Source organism: Capra hircus, chromosome 21, assembly GCF_001704415.2.
Source record: "Capra hircus breed San Clemente chromosome 21, ASM170441v1, whole genome shotgun sequence".
In the NCBI taxonomy this organism is placed as follows: Eukaryota; Metazoa; Chordata; class Mammalia; order Artiodactyla; family Bovidae; genus Capra; species Capra hircus.
This window is the reverse complement of record NC_030828.1, coordinates 62,932,465-62,950,148: the sequence shown is the minus strand read 5'-3', so window position 1 is coordinate 62,950,148 and position 17,684 is coordinate 62,932,465.

Genomic DNA, 17,684 nt, shown 5'->3' with positions numbered 1-17,684 from the left:
AGTCAAGGACTTAGGTTTCATTTTTGGGCTGCAGGCTATTAATAATATCTGTACAGTGAATTAAATAAATCAAAATGTGCCATGAACTGAAATTATAATTATTCCAGTTATGGGTGCCTGAGGTCAGTAAAAAAGAAGTAAGGAAGGAAAAAAGAAGTTGGGGGAGAGAGGGAGGGAAGGAGAAAGAAAAGAATGAAGGGGAAATAAGGGAAGGGAAGGACAGGGGTAACCCCAGAAGAACTTTCTGAGACAGGTAGCTGGCAGGCAATGAAAGTTGTGTTTCTCAAGCAATTAAAATTTTTCTTTCTAGCTATTATTATGTTCCCATGTCAAAATAATTAGTGAACATGTAATATGTTCAGGCGATGTGCCAAATGCTTTGCACCCTTTATCTCTGTGAATTCTCCCTATGAAACCGCTCCCTCTGTGAAACTCCCAGTGATGGGACTTTGTCCCCATTTCTCAGTCGAGAAAACTGAGGCGCAGAGAGGTTGTGACTTGCCTGAGGGTACTTTCCAACACACAGAGTGTCTTATACAGCATCAACTATTTTCCTTGCTTGGCCTCTGAGACACCACCCTCTGTGGTTCCAAGTCTCCTCCGTGGCTGCTCCTTCCCAGTATCATGTTTGACTGCTTCTTTGCCTTCTGCTCTCCACTTGCTCACATGTCCCTCAGCCCTCACCATCATACCTGCACAGACCTCCTAGGTCATCTCACCTAATCTCATGACAGTTAACGCCATCCACGCCTGGATGGGTGTGTTCATCTAACTGCCTTCTCAACACCCTGCCCAGCTGCCTAAGGATCTCCCAGACTTAACAAAGTCAAAGCTGGATTCGATCTCCCTCTCGGACCTGCTCCAACCCATCTTCTCTGCTTGGCAATGGTGTCAGCATTTATCCTGTTGCTCAGCCCCAAGCCTGGTTGTAATCTTTCTTCCCATCTTTTCCTTATGGCCAAATGTCCCATCCAAGAGCATATCCTGTCAATGCTTTTCTTTATTATTATTAGTAGTAACTTTACATTTTAATTTATTATAATTATATTTTGTTGGAATATAATTGCCTTACAATCTTGTGTTAGTCTCTGCTGTACAACGAAGTGAATCAGCTATATGTATACAGGTATCCCCTCCCTCTTGGACCTCCTTCCCACCTGCTTCCCATCCCACCCCTCTACGTTGTCACAGAGCACCAAGCTGAGCTTCCTGCACTTTTAGCATCTTCCCACTAGGTATTTATTTTGCACATGGTAGTATATATATGTCAGTGCTCTTCTCCCAAGTCTCTCCATCCACGCCTTCATCCCCTGTGAGGATATGTTCATTCTCTATGTCTGTGTCTCTAGCCTTGCCTTGGGAATAGGTTTATCGGTACCATTCTTACAGATTCCACATAAATGTTTTAGCGTATGATATTTGTTTTTCTCTTTCTGACTCTAGGTCCATCCATGTCTCTACAATGATCCTATTCCATTCCTTTTAGTGGCTGAGTAATATTCCATTGTATATGTGCACCTCGAGGCTTTCCTCTCCAACTTCTTCTAAGTCAACCACTTCCTGGATCCCTTCTGTGCTTCTGTAGGGAAAGCTGTCCCAGGGCTTCAGCTGAATTATCGCAACCAGTCTGCACCTGGACAATGGTTTCCTTCCTGTTTCATAAACTCAGTAAGCCCCCACCCCTCTCTTCCGATCCTTTATTCTGACTCTCGCTTGGAGATGCTTTCATGAACCCCCTTATCTAAAATAGGCACACAATCCCACCATTCTCTAGGCCCTTCTTCTTCTTTATTTTTTATGGCTTTTCATAGCGCTTGAAGCCAGAGTGTTTCTCGCTTGCTGGCTAACTATGTTTCTCTCCCAGTGAAATGTAAGTTCCATCAGGGCAAGAAATGTACATGTCGCATTTACTCTGGTACCTTTAGTGAACGACACAGTGTCCAGGGCCCTTTATTCCAGATTAGGAATAAGGGAATGACCTAAAAAGCTGGCCAGAAAGCTTTCCTTATTTCTTTCATTTTACAGATGAGACACTGAGACGGAGGTAGTCTCAGTAACTTTGCGGCACAGTCATTAAGACAGGGAACCAAGACTCAGACACAAGCAACTAGACCCCTGAGTTCCTGGACTTAATTGCTCTGTTATATTTCTTCTGGAACTGGTTAAGACAGTGTCGTCCCTGGAGGCCTATCTGGGGATATCCATCGTAATGGCTAGAGGAGAACCAGACACATCTTAAAATATTACTTCTGGCTTTATCATTGCCTGCCAGGACCTGACCAAACTATCTGAAATGTGTCTCCTTATGAATTCTTACCATTAATTTCCTTAGCAAACTCTTTATAAGGGTTTAAGAGAAGGAATGAGAATAATCATATGAATTCTTTCTGATTTTGAAGACAGGACTTTAAATCAGGTTGTTGCTGATTTGTCATTTCATCAGTGACTGTGAGACCTGACACAAAGTTTTTTAAAGAAATGGTGAGACAATATGAGTGAGTCGACAGGTGTAGCAGATAGAGACATAATTAAAGGACTGTTGCTGCTGCTGCTGCTAAGTCGCTTCAGTTGTGTCCGACTCTGTGCGACCCCATAGACGACAGCCCACCAGATTCCCCCGTCCTTGGGATTCTCCAGGCAAGAACACTGGAGTGGGTTACCATTCCCTTCTCTAATGTAGGAAAGTCAAAAGTGAAAGTGAAGTCGCTCAGTCTTGTCTGACTCTTCATGACCCCATGGACTGTAGCCTACCAGGCTCCTCCATCCATGGGGTTTGCCAGGCAAGAGTACTAGAGTGGGGTGCCATTTCCTTCTCCAATGTAGGAAAGTGAAAAGTGAAAGTGAAGTCGCTCAGTCTTGTCTGACTCTTTGTGACCCCATGGACTGCAGCCTACCAGGCTCCTCTGTCCATGGGATTTGCCAGGCAAGAGTACTGGAGTGGGGTGCCAGTGCTTCTCCCAATTCAAGGACAGTGGACCTCAATTCCAAGAGGCAACTAAGGTAGCTCTGATCATTATACTCTTTGATGAATATAAATGTGTCTTTTTTCTCTTTAAAAATAGTATGTTAACTTTTGAAAAAGTGGAAAAAACCAAAAAAGTGTATAGATGATAAATGTAGTTTAAAAGGAAGCACTATCACTTGAGTGTATATATTTATAAACTTTGCCACATTGACCTTAGCAGTATACTTGGGTTGGCCACAGTTCTGTTCGTACGAGACCTATGGAATGACCAAATGAGATTTTTGGCCAACCCGATAGTCTTGTGTCTTACATTTCTCACTTCATGTCAATCCTAATCACTTTCATCTATGAGTTAAATACTCCTTGATAGTATAGTTTTTAATAGCTGCATGATTTCTTGCAATAAAATGTCCCATTACTTTATTTACTCATTTACCCAATTTTGTCAGTTGAGGAAGTTGCCCCTTTGTGTGTGAAGAACACTGCAAAGAACATCCTATACAAAAATCTTTTCTTGTACCTATGATAATTTCCTGTTACCAAAAGGTGGTTACAAGCAACTAAAAGGAGGCTTGCAGGAATGAAATCAGAGCTATTTAAAAACTTGGATCATTGGTGTGAAGCTATTTCTTCTTTTCACCTCATTGGGAAAAGGTGTTGAGTGTTCTATAAATGTTTGTCTTTTGCTATATATTTTCTAACTTGTCAACAAATTGCCCGCTAGCAGGGGAAAATCTAGTGGCAGTTTCAGAGTAAATCTCTGAATTTATGGATTGACACATTTCTCTCTTAACACGGCATTTGTCTAATGGTCCATAAAGCAGTCCAGACATCAAGACCCTTTGTCTGTGACCAATTTTCATTGGTTCATAATCAAAGGAGAAAAACGAAGCCAAAACAATATATAATCCTAAGAGCCAAATGTTCTCCTGGTGGGAAGGGTGATGATAGGAGGTGGTCGGCCGTGTGTTTGTTAATGTCTAACTTGGCAAAATTGAAAAAAACAAACTCGTCAATCTTAGGGTAGTCTCAAAAGCTTTTAATGAAACTTTACAAGCCTATAGAACAACTGACCTACATAGAATAAACAGGAAGTGATTCAGTTGTGTTCTGTGCTGCTGGGGATTTTTGATGATGTTACACAGGAAGTATCAGCGCAGTGTGTAACAGAGAATGTGCACTCAGTCTGGACCCCAGGCAGAAAGTGACTCTTACTCTGAAAGAGACTTTCGATGCCCCCTTTATCACCACAGCAACCAGAATCTGTTGATGACAACAGAGGCTATAGGCAGAGCACACATGCAGGTTACAGGGAAACCTGCCAGATCAGGCATGGAATTGAAGCCGCTTGTAAGTTAAAGAGTTAAACAGGCAGCTAGTGTTTTGCAAGCATATTGGAAGGAAGCAGAACAAGTTAAATTTAAATTTAGTTTTGAGTATTTGCAGATGTAAGGACTAAGAACTCAAAAGTATGGGTCATGAAATAAGAAAACCCTGCCAGAATCCTAACACTGTGGGGTGCCAATGAGTGGGGTGGTGGTGGGGGGGAACAGAGAGCACACTTGAACTTGACCTTGAACCAAAACCCAGCAAAGAAAACACAATCAGAGATGTGTCAGATGAGGGTTCCCTGCAGCTATTTAGGGAGATCAGAGAAGATGGTTACAAAACTCAGTCCAGCAGATAATAGTTGTTTATTTTTAGACCTAAGCTAATTGTGTAGGAAGCTGAAGAGCCCTTAATCTTGAGGGTCAAGTCATTCATTATTGATAATTGCTTTTAACATACGAGCCTTACGACAAACTACTGAAGATCCACAATCTCTGATCAGCAATGCCCAAATCCAAACGATTCTGAAAACCATATTCCTCATAAAGTTTGTGGCCCTCTTATTTGACAGCAGATCCTAACCTGAAGGAAAGTGAGGTTGTTTATAATCCCCTCTTTGTGTGAATATTCATCTTTTGTGGCAGAAATATTCATGTGTTTAATTATATGTAGTTGTCTCTGATCCTGCTGGGGCTGTTAAATCATACACATATCAGTTTTCTAAAATCTAAAAGAGTGTTGAATTATGAAGCCATCTGACCCAGAATTTTAACCTAGAGATTATAGATTTAATATTAACAAACGATTCTATAGGCATGCCCTATATTCTATCAAATTCTAACAGACTTCAAGCAATTAAATATTCAAAAAATATATAAATATATATAATATATATAAATAAATAAATGTACATATTAGAGTTTCAGTATAGATCTATTGTACTACTCTTATATCCTAATGGTCTCTGTCTTTATTCCAAAAAATCCCCATTTCGATTATTGGTATCTATTATCTCCAAACAAGTTTTTATGATAACATATGTGTTAATTTAAATACCCGCACGCTCAGTCGTGTCTGACTCTTTGTGCCCCCATGAACTGCAGCCCACCAGGCCCCTCTGTTCATGGGATTCTCCAGGCAAGAATTCTGGAGTGGGTTGCCTTTCCCTCCTCCAGGGGATCTTATGGACCCAAGGGTCGAAACTGAACCTCCTGCATCTCCTGCATTGGCAGGTGGATTCTTTACCACTGAGACACATGGGAAGCCCACTGAATACCTACAAGTGTTTTGTTATTACATATATGCATGCATTTGCTTATGTTAGCGTGTTGTTGTTCAGTCGCTCAGAGTCACGTCCAACTCTTTGCCACCCCATGGACAGCAGCACGTCAGGTTTCGCTGTCCTTCACCATCTCCCAGAGCTTGCTCAAACTCACATCCATTGAATCAGTGATGCCATCCAACCATCTCATCTTCTGATATCCTCTTCTCTTCCTGCCTTCAATCTTTCCCAGCATCAGGGTCTTTTCTATTGAGTCGGCTCTTTGCATCAGGTGGTCAAAGTATTGGAGCTTCGGCTTCACCATCAGTCTTTCTAATGAATATTCAGTATTAATTTCCTTTAGGATTGATTGGTTTGATCTCCTTGCAGTCTAAGGAAGACTCTCAAGAGTCTTCTTCATACTATATGTTAGTATACTTGTTTACATTTATATCTTGCTACGACTCATGAATACAATTTTACATGTGGGATTCCTTACATGATTTTAAATATTATGAATAAAATCAATCTGTGATTATTTTTTTACTTTTTATAATGATTTATTAATGATAAAAAGTTTCTTTTTATGTGTTTACTGATTATTCATATATCTAATTTGGTGAAATGTCTGTTCAAATGCTTTTCATTAATTGTTTGGTTTCTTGTTGAAAGATAAGATTTCTTTATGTACTCTGCATTAAGTTCCTTGTTAGATACATGATTTGCTAATATTTTCTTCTTGTCTGTGGCTTTTTCATTTTTTTACAGTGTTTACCAAAGATCAAAAGGTTTTTGATTTTTATTGAGACATTCTTAAGTTTTTGTTTCCTGGCTTGTGTTTTTGTTTAAGAAACCACTGTCTAAACCATTGTCATAAAGATTTTCTCCTAGGCTTCCTTCAAGATGTTTAACAGTTGCCCCTCTCATATTTCAGTCTAAAATTCATATCAAGTTATTTTTTTGTATAGTGTAAGATGTGTTAATGTTCATTTTTTATGCAGATAATCTGGTTGTTCACATTGTTGCAAAGACTATCACTTCCTCATTGAATACTCTTAGTATCATTGGCAAAAAATAGTCATTTATGTGTGGGTCTATTTTTAGACTCAATCCTACTTAAATCATTTATATACAGATTTTTAGAGCAATATCACATTGTTTTTATCATGGTATTTTTATGGTGTGTGTTAAATTGGGAAGTGTAATACTTTGCCTGTGTTCTTTTTTTTCAAAATTATTTTGCTTATTCTAGGTTCTCTGTTTTGTCATATGAATTTTAAAATTGAGTCAGAAATTTCTTTTTACAAAAAAAAAAAAAAAGCCTGAAAAAATGTGTATTAGAATCTGGCATTAACTGCTGCTGCTGCTGCTGCTGCTGCTGCTGCTAAGCCGCTTCAGTCGTGTCCGACTCTGTGCGACCCCATAGACGGCAGCCCACCAGGCTCCGCAGTCCCTGGGATTCTCCAGGCAAGAACACTGGAGTGGGTTGCCATTTCACTGCCTCATATTTATTTAGGTCACCTTTAATTTGTCTTTGCAATGTTTTATCGTTTTCAGTGTTTTATTTCTGGTATATATTCACTTTTATTCCTTGTGTCTTGGTTTCTTGAAGCTACTGCAACGGAATGTCATTGTTCAGTTCAGTTCAGTTCGGTCGCTCAGTCGTGTCCGACTCTTTGTGACCCCATGAATCGCAGCACCCCAGGCCTCCCTGTCCATAATGTCACTGACTGAGTGGCTTATAAACAACAGAAACTTGCTTCTCACAGTTGTGGGGGCTGGATAGTCCAGGATCAAGTCACTGGGAGCTTGTGTGTCTGGTGAGGGCCCACTTCCTGGTCTATAGATGGTTCATAGCCTTCTTGCTTTGTCTTAACCTGACTTAAGCAGATGAAAGAGATCAGGCGGGTTCCCTTTACAAGAACATTTAACTCCATAGCTTCCCTGGTGGCTCAGAGGTTAAAGCATCTGCCTCCAATGCGGGAGACCTGGGTTCTATCCCTGGGTCAGGAAGATTCCCTGGAGAAGGAAATGGCAACCTACTCCAGTATTCTTGCCTGGAGAATCTCATGGACGGAGGAGCCTGCAATCCACGGGGTCACAAAGAGTCAGACATGACTAAGCGACTTCACTTCCACTTTCACTTAAGGACTCCACCCGCATGACCTAAGTACCTTCCCAAAACTCCACCTCTTAACACCAATACAGTGGCAGTTATGAATCCAATCTATGAATGGGTGGGGGACATTAACATTCAGTTCGCAATACTTCAGTTCAGTTCAGTTGCTCAGTCGTGTCTGACTCTTTCAAGCCCGGCTTCCCTGTCCATCACCAACTCCAGAGCTTATTCAAACTCATGTCCATTGGGTTGGTGATGCCATCCAACCATCTCATCTTCTGTCATTCCCTTCTCCTCCTGCCTTCAATCTTTCCCAGAATCAGGGTCACAATACTTACTATGCTGAAATAGACTGTTGTTGATTAGTTGTGTCTGACTCTGCGATCCCATGGACTGCTGCAAGTCAGGTTTCCCTGTCATTCACCATCTTCTGGAGTTTGCTCGAACTCATGTCCATTGAGTCAGTGATGCCATTTGATTTATTAAATTTGCTTTTTCTAGGTTTTATTTATTTTCAATTGAAGAATAATTGCTTTATAATATTGTGTACGTTTCTGCCACATATCAACATGAATCAGCCACAGGTATACATATGTCCCCTCCTTCTTGAACCTCCCTCCCACCTCCCATGCTATCCCACCTCTTGCCTCCTCTCTAGGTTGTCACAGAGCCCAGGTTTGTGTACCCTGAGTCTTACAGCATATTCCCACTGTAAGTTTACTTTTATGTTGATCCTATATACTGTCATTTTCTACTACAGGGGATCTTCCTGACCCAGGGATCCACAGTGTCACAAAGAGTCAGACACTACTGAGCAACTGATCACACACACTTATCCTATCATACCACATAATTTCACTTTTTAGTTTTGGTGTTTTATATATTTTGAACCACCCTTAAGAGGGCTTCTCTGGTGGCTCAGATGGCAAAGTGTCTGCCTACAATGTGGAAGACCAGGGTTCGATCCCTGGGTTGGAAAGATCGCCTGGAGAAGGAAATGGCAACCCACTCCAGTGTTCTTGCCTGCAAAATTCCATGGACTGAAGAGCCTGGTAGGCTACAGTTCATGGGGTTGCAAAGAGTCGGACACGACTGAGCAACTTCACTTAAGATTTTCTAAGTATGTGATTATATCATCTAGGATTGAAGTTTAATCTCACGCTTTCCAATTTGTATGCCTTCCCTTTGTTCCTTGTTATTGCCTTATTGCACTGTTGAGGGTCTGAAGGATAATGCTGAATAACAGTGGACAGAGAGGACCCCCAACTCCTGTTTCTGATTATAGTCAGAAAGTATGGAGACTTTCACCTTTAAGACTGATACTGTGTGTGTGTGCTAAGTCGCTTCAGTTGTGTGTGACTCTTTGCGACCCTGTGGACCACAGCCTGTCAGGGTCCTCTGTCCATGGGGTTCTCCAGGTAAGAATACTGGAGTGAATTGCCATTCCCTCCTCCTGGAGATTTTCCCAACCCAGGGATCAAACCAAGTCTCCTGCAGCTCTTGCATTGCAGGCAGCTTTACTGCGGCTACTAGGGGAAGGCCCAGAACTGATATTACCTGTTTTTTTTTTTTTTTGTAGATGCTCTCAATTAGGTTGAGTAAGTTTCCTTTAATTCCTAGTTTGCTGAGAGTTTTAATCATATTCATGTTTTGAGTTTTGTTGAAGACCTTTCAACAATTTTGGGTACACTTGGGCAAGTTTCTTTTGGAAATATATTAGAAGTGAAATTTCAGGGTTGAAGGATACTTTCTCCAACAGTGACAAAATTGTTTCCAAAATGTATTGCCTCAACTTCATTTCTCACCAACAGCACATAGAGTTCCTGTCTCTCTAGATTTTCACTATAACCAGGTATTATCAGACAGTGATGTGTTTGATAATCTGATAGGTGTGAAATAGCTTTCAGTTGCAGTTTTTATTTGTATATATCAGGTTATTAACAAGACTGAAAACATTTTGTCCATATTGAGCCCTACAATGTCCACTTGTGATTTTCCTTTTCAAATTTTCAGCCTATTTTCTCTTTTGTTTTTTTTTCTCTCTTCCTTCCTTCCCCCATCCCTCTCTCCTTCCTTTCTTCCTTCAATAAATTTCTAGAAGTTATTTTGTATTCTGAATACGTATCGTATATTAGCTCTGTGCTTAACATCTTTTCTCAATTTGGCCTTACTTTTTCTTGTAGCCATGCTTTCTTTTGTTACGCAGAAATGCTTGCCGATAATAGAGTTGAATTTTCCAGTCCGTTCCATTGGCTTTGGTTTCTTATCCTAATTTAAAGACTCTTTCACTATCTTATATCATAAAGCCATTTTCTTATGTGTTCCCCCAAAGCTTTGGCATTTTTCTATTTATATTGAAGCAGTTAGTATATCTAAAATTCCTTTGAGGATATTATAAAGCAGGGCTCTGATATTTTATCTTTCACATGGATAAGAAATTGCCTCTGAATGAAGCCTTATTGTGTGATTCATTTTTTCCACATTACTTTTAATGGGACCCCTGTACCATGTCAGGTATGTATGTTAACATAGGTCAATTTTGAGTCTTTTGGCTTTAAGTTATTAGTTTATTTTGTTTCCCATTCTTAGACCACATAGTTTTAATTAACAAAAGTTTATAATACGTCTTAGTATGTGGAAGGACAGGTTGTCAGTCTTATTTTCTTCTTAATTTTTATTGACCTTTTGTTCTTTCATGTTAATTTTATGATTCCAAGACAAATTTCCTGACTTAACCAAACAGTTTGTGTTGTAACTGCATTCGATTTATAGAATAGCATGGAGAAAATTAGCATTGTTGTAATACTAATTCTAAGAACCTGACCATATTTTATTTGGGTCTTCTTCTCAGTCCTACAATGGCATTTTTGGGAATTGTCTTCATAGCCATATTGGATATCTTTTAATGAGATTATGGCTATACCTAATAGAAATTTTGTTTCTGTGAATGTAATGCTTTTCTATTGGGTTTTCCAGTAATTGATTATTGTTGATAAGTAAGAATGCAACTTTCTTGAATGTTGATCTTATATACAACAACTTTGTTTAATTAAAAATTGTTTATAAACTTTTAATTATATTAGTTTTGTAAAGAACTTTATTGCTTTACATAAATTCAAGTAAAGCTATACATTTGTTTCTAAATGTTGATTTTACTTCATCACATAAATTTTGATGTATGATTTATTTCTAATGCATACCCAAAATACATAGATTAAAATAATTAAATGGTGATTCTCTTTCAGACTATCATATTTTCAAGCATGTTAGGGGAAGGGGAATTAACTTCTTTGTTGATTTTTAAAATGGAATTGCACCATAGAGATCTTGGGATATGCTGTATTGATTCTTTGAAATATGCTGTAACCTAATATATATTAGCATGTATTCTTGTATATGCATATACCTACATGAATGGGCTTACCTGGTAGCTCAGCTGGAAAAGACTCCACCTGCAATGCAGGAGACCCCAGTCAGGAAGATGCCTTGGAGAAGGAATAGGCTCCTCACTCCGGTATTCTTGCCTGGAGAATCCCATGGACAGAAGAGCCTGGCAGGCTACAGTCCATGGAGTCACAAAGAGTCAGATAGAACTGAGCAACTAAGCACAGCACAGCACTGGTATTTATACATTAATATATATCCTAACCTCTCTTCCTCTCTGTGCATAAATAACTTTGTACCATAATATGCATTAGCATTCCATATAATTTGGAAAAGAACAGATTCTCTTTCATTCTACCCATAGGAACAGGATTTTTTATTTGTGTGTATTTACATTTAATGCACACACATATAATATAAATTCCCATAAGAACACTCATTTAAACATAATTACAATTTGTTTTAACTATATTCTTTCTCATTTGTGTTTTCTTGGTTTATTATTTTCAGATAGAAACACATCAAGTATTCTCTAATTTGGATTTTATATTTACTCTTTATAATCCTATCATTGAAATTTATTTTTATAAATATTTAAAGTGTGCTTTTTATAATCTCCTGGTTTCTCCTCTTTTCTCTTTTAATGAATTTGGTGTAGATTTCATTTTATCCCCGATAATATTTAGCTCCTGTTGACTAGACTGTTAATTCCTTGAAGGCAAGCTTAGCTGATTCATCTCTGGGTCCTCAGTGACTGGGTCTAGGGCAGTGGCTGGAGAACAGGAAGTAATCACCGTGATCAGTCATCATCCGTATGAGCAGCCTGGTAGGCTGATCTCAACTGCCTGGATAAAATGACAGTCAGAGGATCTGCAAGCAGGTTTTCTTCATGTGTTCTGTACTTTTCATCTATCATTTTATGAGCATGGCTCTATATTAGGAGTTGGCAAACTTTTTTCTATTAGGGTCAGATAGTAGATATTTCAGGCTTAGTAGACTGTGTGATCTGTGTCACAGATAATCAGCTCAGCCACTGCAGGAGAAAACAGTCCTAAATAAATAAGCATGGGTATATTTAATAAAATTTTATATATAAAAACAAGCAGTAGGCTGAATTTTTCAACCCTTGGTCCATATGGTTGGATCTTCAAAAACATCTATAGAATTTCTAGACTATGACTATTTCATAATTTATTTAACCGATTTTCTATCATTGTGCATTAAGATGGTTTTTCTTTGGCACTATCATAAATAATATTGAAATATGAGTTCCTAGATACAAAAGTGTCTGCTAGTTTGATTTTCTCATAAAATGCTATTTGCTTGGCACGTGGTGGCAAGTGCTCAATAAACATGTATTGATTAAATAAATTAACACATTTCTATCGTAGAAAGCTCATTTCACTGAGTATTGTGGATGTAGATTGAAGTGAAGAAGGTCAAATTTGCCTTGAGAAATTCACACTCTGAAGAAACAAAGTGGATTTGTTGCTTTCCAGCTGGGGTATCTCTGACAATCAATAACCTCTTTGAGCCTCAGTTTCCACAGTTCAAAAAGATGTAATAACTTTCTCAGAAATGTGCTGTGATGGTTGGATGACATCAACTGTGAACATTTGGGACAGGGTAGTTTTAAGAAGTCAGCATTACCAGGCTGACTCCGTGTAATTCACTCGCATTTCCTTTTTTTATTCAACATTTTGCTTGTCCACAGCATGAAAGCTTTGAGGCCTTGGCCTGTGGGCCATTTGGAATTTACATTAATTTGCATAAATTTGCATGAAGAAATTAATGCCTGTAGCATCATTACTGTTAAGTTACTTAGAGCTCAGCTTTCATGGCATACATAAAAGAAATTAAATTCCAAATTCCCTGCTTACCTTCTTGAACAGAGCTCAGAAATGTCAGGTCAGGGACTGGTATAATTCTGAATGAAAAGAACTGCCAATTTAATCCTAGAATTATGTGTTCCAAATAAGAAAACAGATACATTCACATATGAAAACCTTGAGTATCAGTTTAACATGCTAAGTGCCACTATTGAGGAAGAAATGTGGATACTTTGAACAGTTTAATAATCAGCAAAATTTATTTCCTGTTTGTTTCACATACAGATGACCTGAGAAAAATTTACTGCTTGACTTTTATAAGAAAAATGCTAAACATTTTTCAGTGATTAAAATATATACATGTATACTGTTGGTGGCTTAGTGGCGAAGAATCTGCAGGAGACACAGGGTTGATCTCTAGGTCAGGAAGATCCCCTGGGGGAGAAAATGGCAATCCACTCCAGTATTCTTGCCTGGGAAGTCCCATGGACAGAGGAGCCTGGTGGGCTACAGTCCATGGGGTCGCAGAGAGGTGAATGGATATACATTATACATATATGTGTGTGCTCAGGTGCTCAGTCTTGTCTGACTCTTTGTGACCCTGTAGACTGCTAGGCTCTTCTGTCCATGGAATTTTCCAGACAAGAATACTGGAGTGAGTTGGTATTTCCTACTTCAGGGATATACATATATACATAAATATATATATACACACACATTTATATATATATGTTATACCACAACCAGAACTCAAATATATGTTGAAAAAATACTATCTTTTTGTAGATCAGTTGCTAGAATTAGTGATTTGAAGAAAAAACTGAAATGAATATTCCAAATCAACAGACAGTCATTCAATGATCTTTCTGCAGACAAGATAAAAGTGAACCAGAGGCCATACATACATTGAAAGTCTACTTTCCAGTTCTTAATGACAGTAACTAAAATTTGTACCTACTTTTCCCATTAGTTATAATTTTATGACCCAAATTTCACAGAAACACTATGATAGTTTATTTATTCACTCAAGGATAATTATGGCAAGGGTAATCAAATCTTTCAGAAGTTCAATGACTTGACCAAACGTGCCGTATTAATAAGACAGAAGTCTCTGTCCATCATCTTGGGTAGTCACTTCCTACAATGCTCTAGGCTTGGTCATGTGATTGAACTTCCCACAATGCTCTAGGCTTGGTCATGTGATTGAACCTGCTCAATAGGACAGTGTAGGAAATAAGATACAAGAGAGACTTGAAAAGTGCTTTCACATCATTGCTTACCCTCTTCCTACTGAAGCTGGAACTCTGAGAACACCACCTGGATGAGTCTTTTCTGGAGGATGAGAGGCCACATTGATGGAAGGCAAACTGCCCCAGCTGACAGTTTAGCCAGTCCCCAGCCAGCTTGCCAATCATGAGGCATGTGAACAAGGCTGTCACCCAGATGATCCAACCGCCAGCTAACCTGCCAGTTTTCTGGGAGAGCATGAGAGGGATCAACAAGCCATAGCAGCATGAAAACCATCCAACTGCCTACAGGATTATGAACTAAATAAAAGGATTATTGTTTTAAGCCATGGCATTTTGGGTTGGTTTGCTGCACAGCAAAGCTAACAGATACAGACATGAACCCTTTCTTATTGTTCCAATCCTATGTAACTGAAATAGCATTTAAGACATGGGAGGTACTCAATAAATATTTGTATCAAAGACAACCTGGCTTAGTATTTAAGAAGTCTCTGTGTAGATGTGTCTTAGTTTCCTCATTTAGTACAAAAAATACAACTTTACAGGGTTGTTTTGAGAAATAAATGATTTGATACATATATTTAGAAAAATGCCAAGTACAATGCCCAACAAATGGTGAGTTCTCAATATATGTCTGCTCTATCATGTGATATTAACAACTTTATTACCAGGCAACTTAATTTATAGTTAATGACATAAAGATAAATCACAATTAACATCATAAACATCATTCAGTTAACATCTATTTTGTGCCAGGTTCTGTCCTAAACTTTTTTGTTCTAAACTTTTGTCTTACATATTTTTATTTACTTATAGTAAATATTATTTCTCCCCTTTTTACAAATAATCAGCTCATGGTTGAGAGATTGCAAGTCATTTGCCTCAGGGTCTCACAAATAATAAGTGGCAAAGCCTGAATTTGAACTTGGATCTCTTTGCCTCAAATGTCATTGCTGTTGCATAAAACATGCAAAAAGCATGGTTACAGACACACACACACACACACACACACACACACACACACACACACACACAATGCACAGAGGCCTTTCTGGAATGTGCTACTGGAAAACCTGATTATTTTCAGTGTTTCTCCCGCAACAATGCATCAACAACGTTTAGAAACTGTGGGTCATTCAGGCTCAAGATATTTAATGATATCTTAGTATCTTCACTAGATACTATCATTAAATATCTTGAGCTTCCCTGGTGGCTCAGACATAAAAGAAACTGCCTGCAATGTAGGAGACCCAGGTTTGATCCTTGGATAGGAAGGAAGATCCCCTGGAGGAGGGCATGGCAATCTACTTCAGTATTCTTGCCTGGAGAATCCCATGACAGAGAAGCCTGGTGGGCTACAGTCCATGGACTCTCAAAGACAGAGACATGACTGACAGACAAACACTTTCACTTGTCAGTGGATGAGTGAATTAGTCTCTCTCAAATGTTCACCTAAATAGCTACCTGAAATATCATTGCCTAGCTTGGATAGAATAAAAACCACAACCTATTTATCATTTGGAATTGAACCCTACAGACATCCATCAACTAGACAGTTTCAAGAAGGGATCTGGGAAACCTAGTTGAATGAGAATATCATGGGGCTGGAATCTGCAGTTATCCAGGGAGGCAGAAATGAGAGTCATGGATTCCGATGGTCACTTACTAGCCTGTGCCTCAGTTTCCTTGTACTGGGATAATGCTTGTAACTTTTTCATGGTGAGGAGGAAATGATATAAATTTAACTATATGGATTGTGGTAATCCATCTTACGTTGTTGCTATTTTTAGTTGCTAAGTAAGTCCTGTCTGGCTATTTTGCAACCCCGTAGACTATAGCCAACCAAACTCCTCTGTTCATGGGATTTCCCAGTTAGGAATACTGGAGTGGGTTATTTCCTTCTCCAGGGGATCCTCCTGAACAAGATTTTAAACCCACATCTTCTGCACTGCATGTAGATTCTTTACCACTGAGTCACCTGGGAATATACAATCTATCTCATCATTGTAAGCTATTATTCCACATAATATTATTTATTATATTATTATAATTGTCTATCATTTTTTAAAAAATTTAGTAGCCATCTGTTCCCTTGATTTGGGGCAAAAAACAGTCACTTATAGAAAAAGACAGAGAAGTGGTTTTAAAAAAAATATTTTCCCTCACTTTTTACTTTTAATGAATATCAACTGTTTCTGTCCCAGTGTTGTGAGGTGTATCTCCTACCTTTAAAGGTGAGAAGGTAGGCATCTGAATATTTTAAGTTTAAATGAATGCTATATGCCAAATAAGCACTTTTTTAGACATTAAAAGGTTAACTAATTTAACCTCTGTAATAACACAGCAAGACTGACATCATTGTTTCCTTTCTCAGTTGTTTAAATGTGAAGAGAAGTTAAGTAACTTATCATGTCTTTTGGCATAGTGTGAGATGAGCCAGAGTCTGAACATGCGCAGTCCAGCTCCTGAGTAGCAGGACCTTGCTGCAAATAACCATTACAAAAGTAATAACCTTTAAATCGGACAGCATTGCCCAAGGTTTGGAAACCAAACATTGCCTGATCATGCAGATACACGGGTGAGGCCAATCAACTCTCCTGTGAAACAGAATTCTCAGATCACAAGCAACATTCAAGCTGACCTGTGAAGATTGAATGGGATTTTTCAGCTATACTTATGGGCAGATATGAAACCAGTCAATACAAAAGGAAACCAACCCCAAACATTTATTGGAAGGACTGATGCTGAAGCTAAAAGCTCCAGTGCTTTGGCCATCTGATGAGAAGAGCTGACTCATTGAAAAGCCCTTGATTCTGGGAAAGATCGAAGGCAACAGGAGAAGGGGTGGCAGAGACTGAGATGATTATTTAGCATCGCTGACTCAATGGGCACGAATCTGAGCAAACTCTGGGAGATAGTGGAGAACAGAGAAACTTGGCATGCTGCAGTCCCTGGGGTCACAAAGAGTTAGACTTGACTTAGTGACTGAACAGCAACAATGGGCAGATATAATTTTCCAGTTGGAGACTGAAGTGTTTGCAAAGGCTCAGGGATGGGAAATAACATAGCGGAGTTTTAACGGTCACATAGATAGGTTTTCCTTGGCTAGATGAAGGGAAGCCAAGAATTATGAATCCAGAAAAATTAGGAATGGCCTGAAGGGATGGTCTGACATTCTTTATTTGGTGCTGCGACCTTCAGACTCTCTTCTTGAGTTTGAAACTGGGTGTGAAATACTTTAAATGGATATCAAAAAGCCAGGCAATCATGTCATTTCAGAAATTCCCATGTGCATTAAGGAACCTGTACATCTGGGGTATGCCATTCCTGATACAAGATATAAATACCATGGAACATGTGAGTGAGAGATTGAGAGGAGGTGAAACCCTTGATGTTGATTTTTTTTTTGTACTTAATGGTGCCATAAGTAAGACAAATTTGATCAGAAAATGGGTCAACCTATCAGTGATTGGGATACAGATGTTTCCCAGTTGGAGAGATGAACATAAAAGAATAACAGATAATTGATTCAAGTGCACCAGTGTTGGGA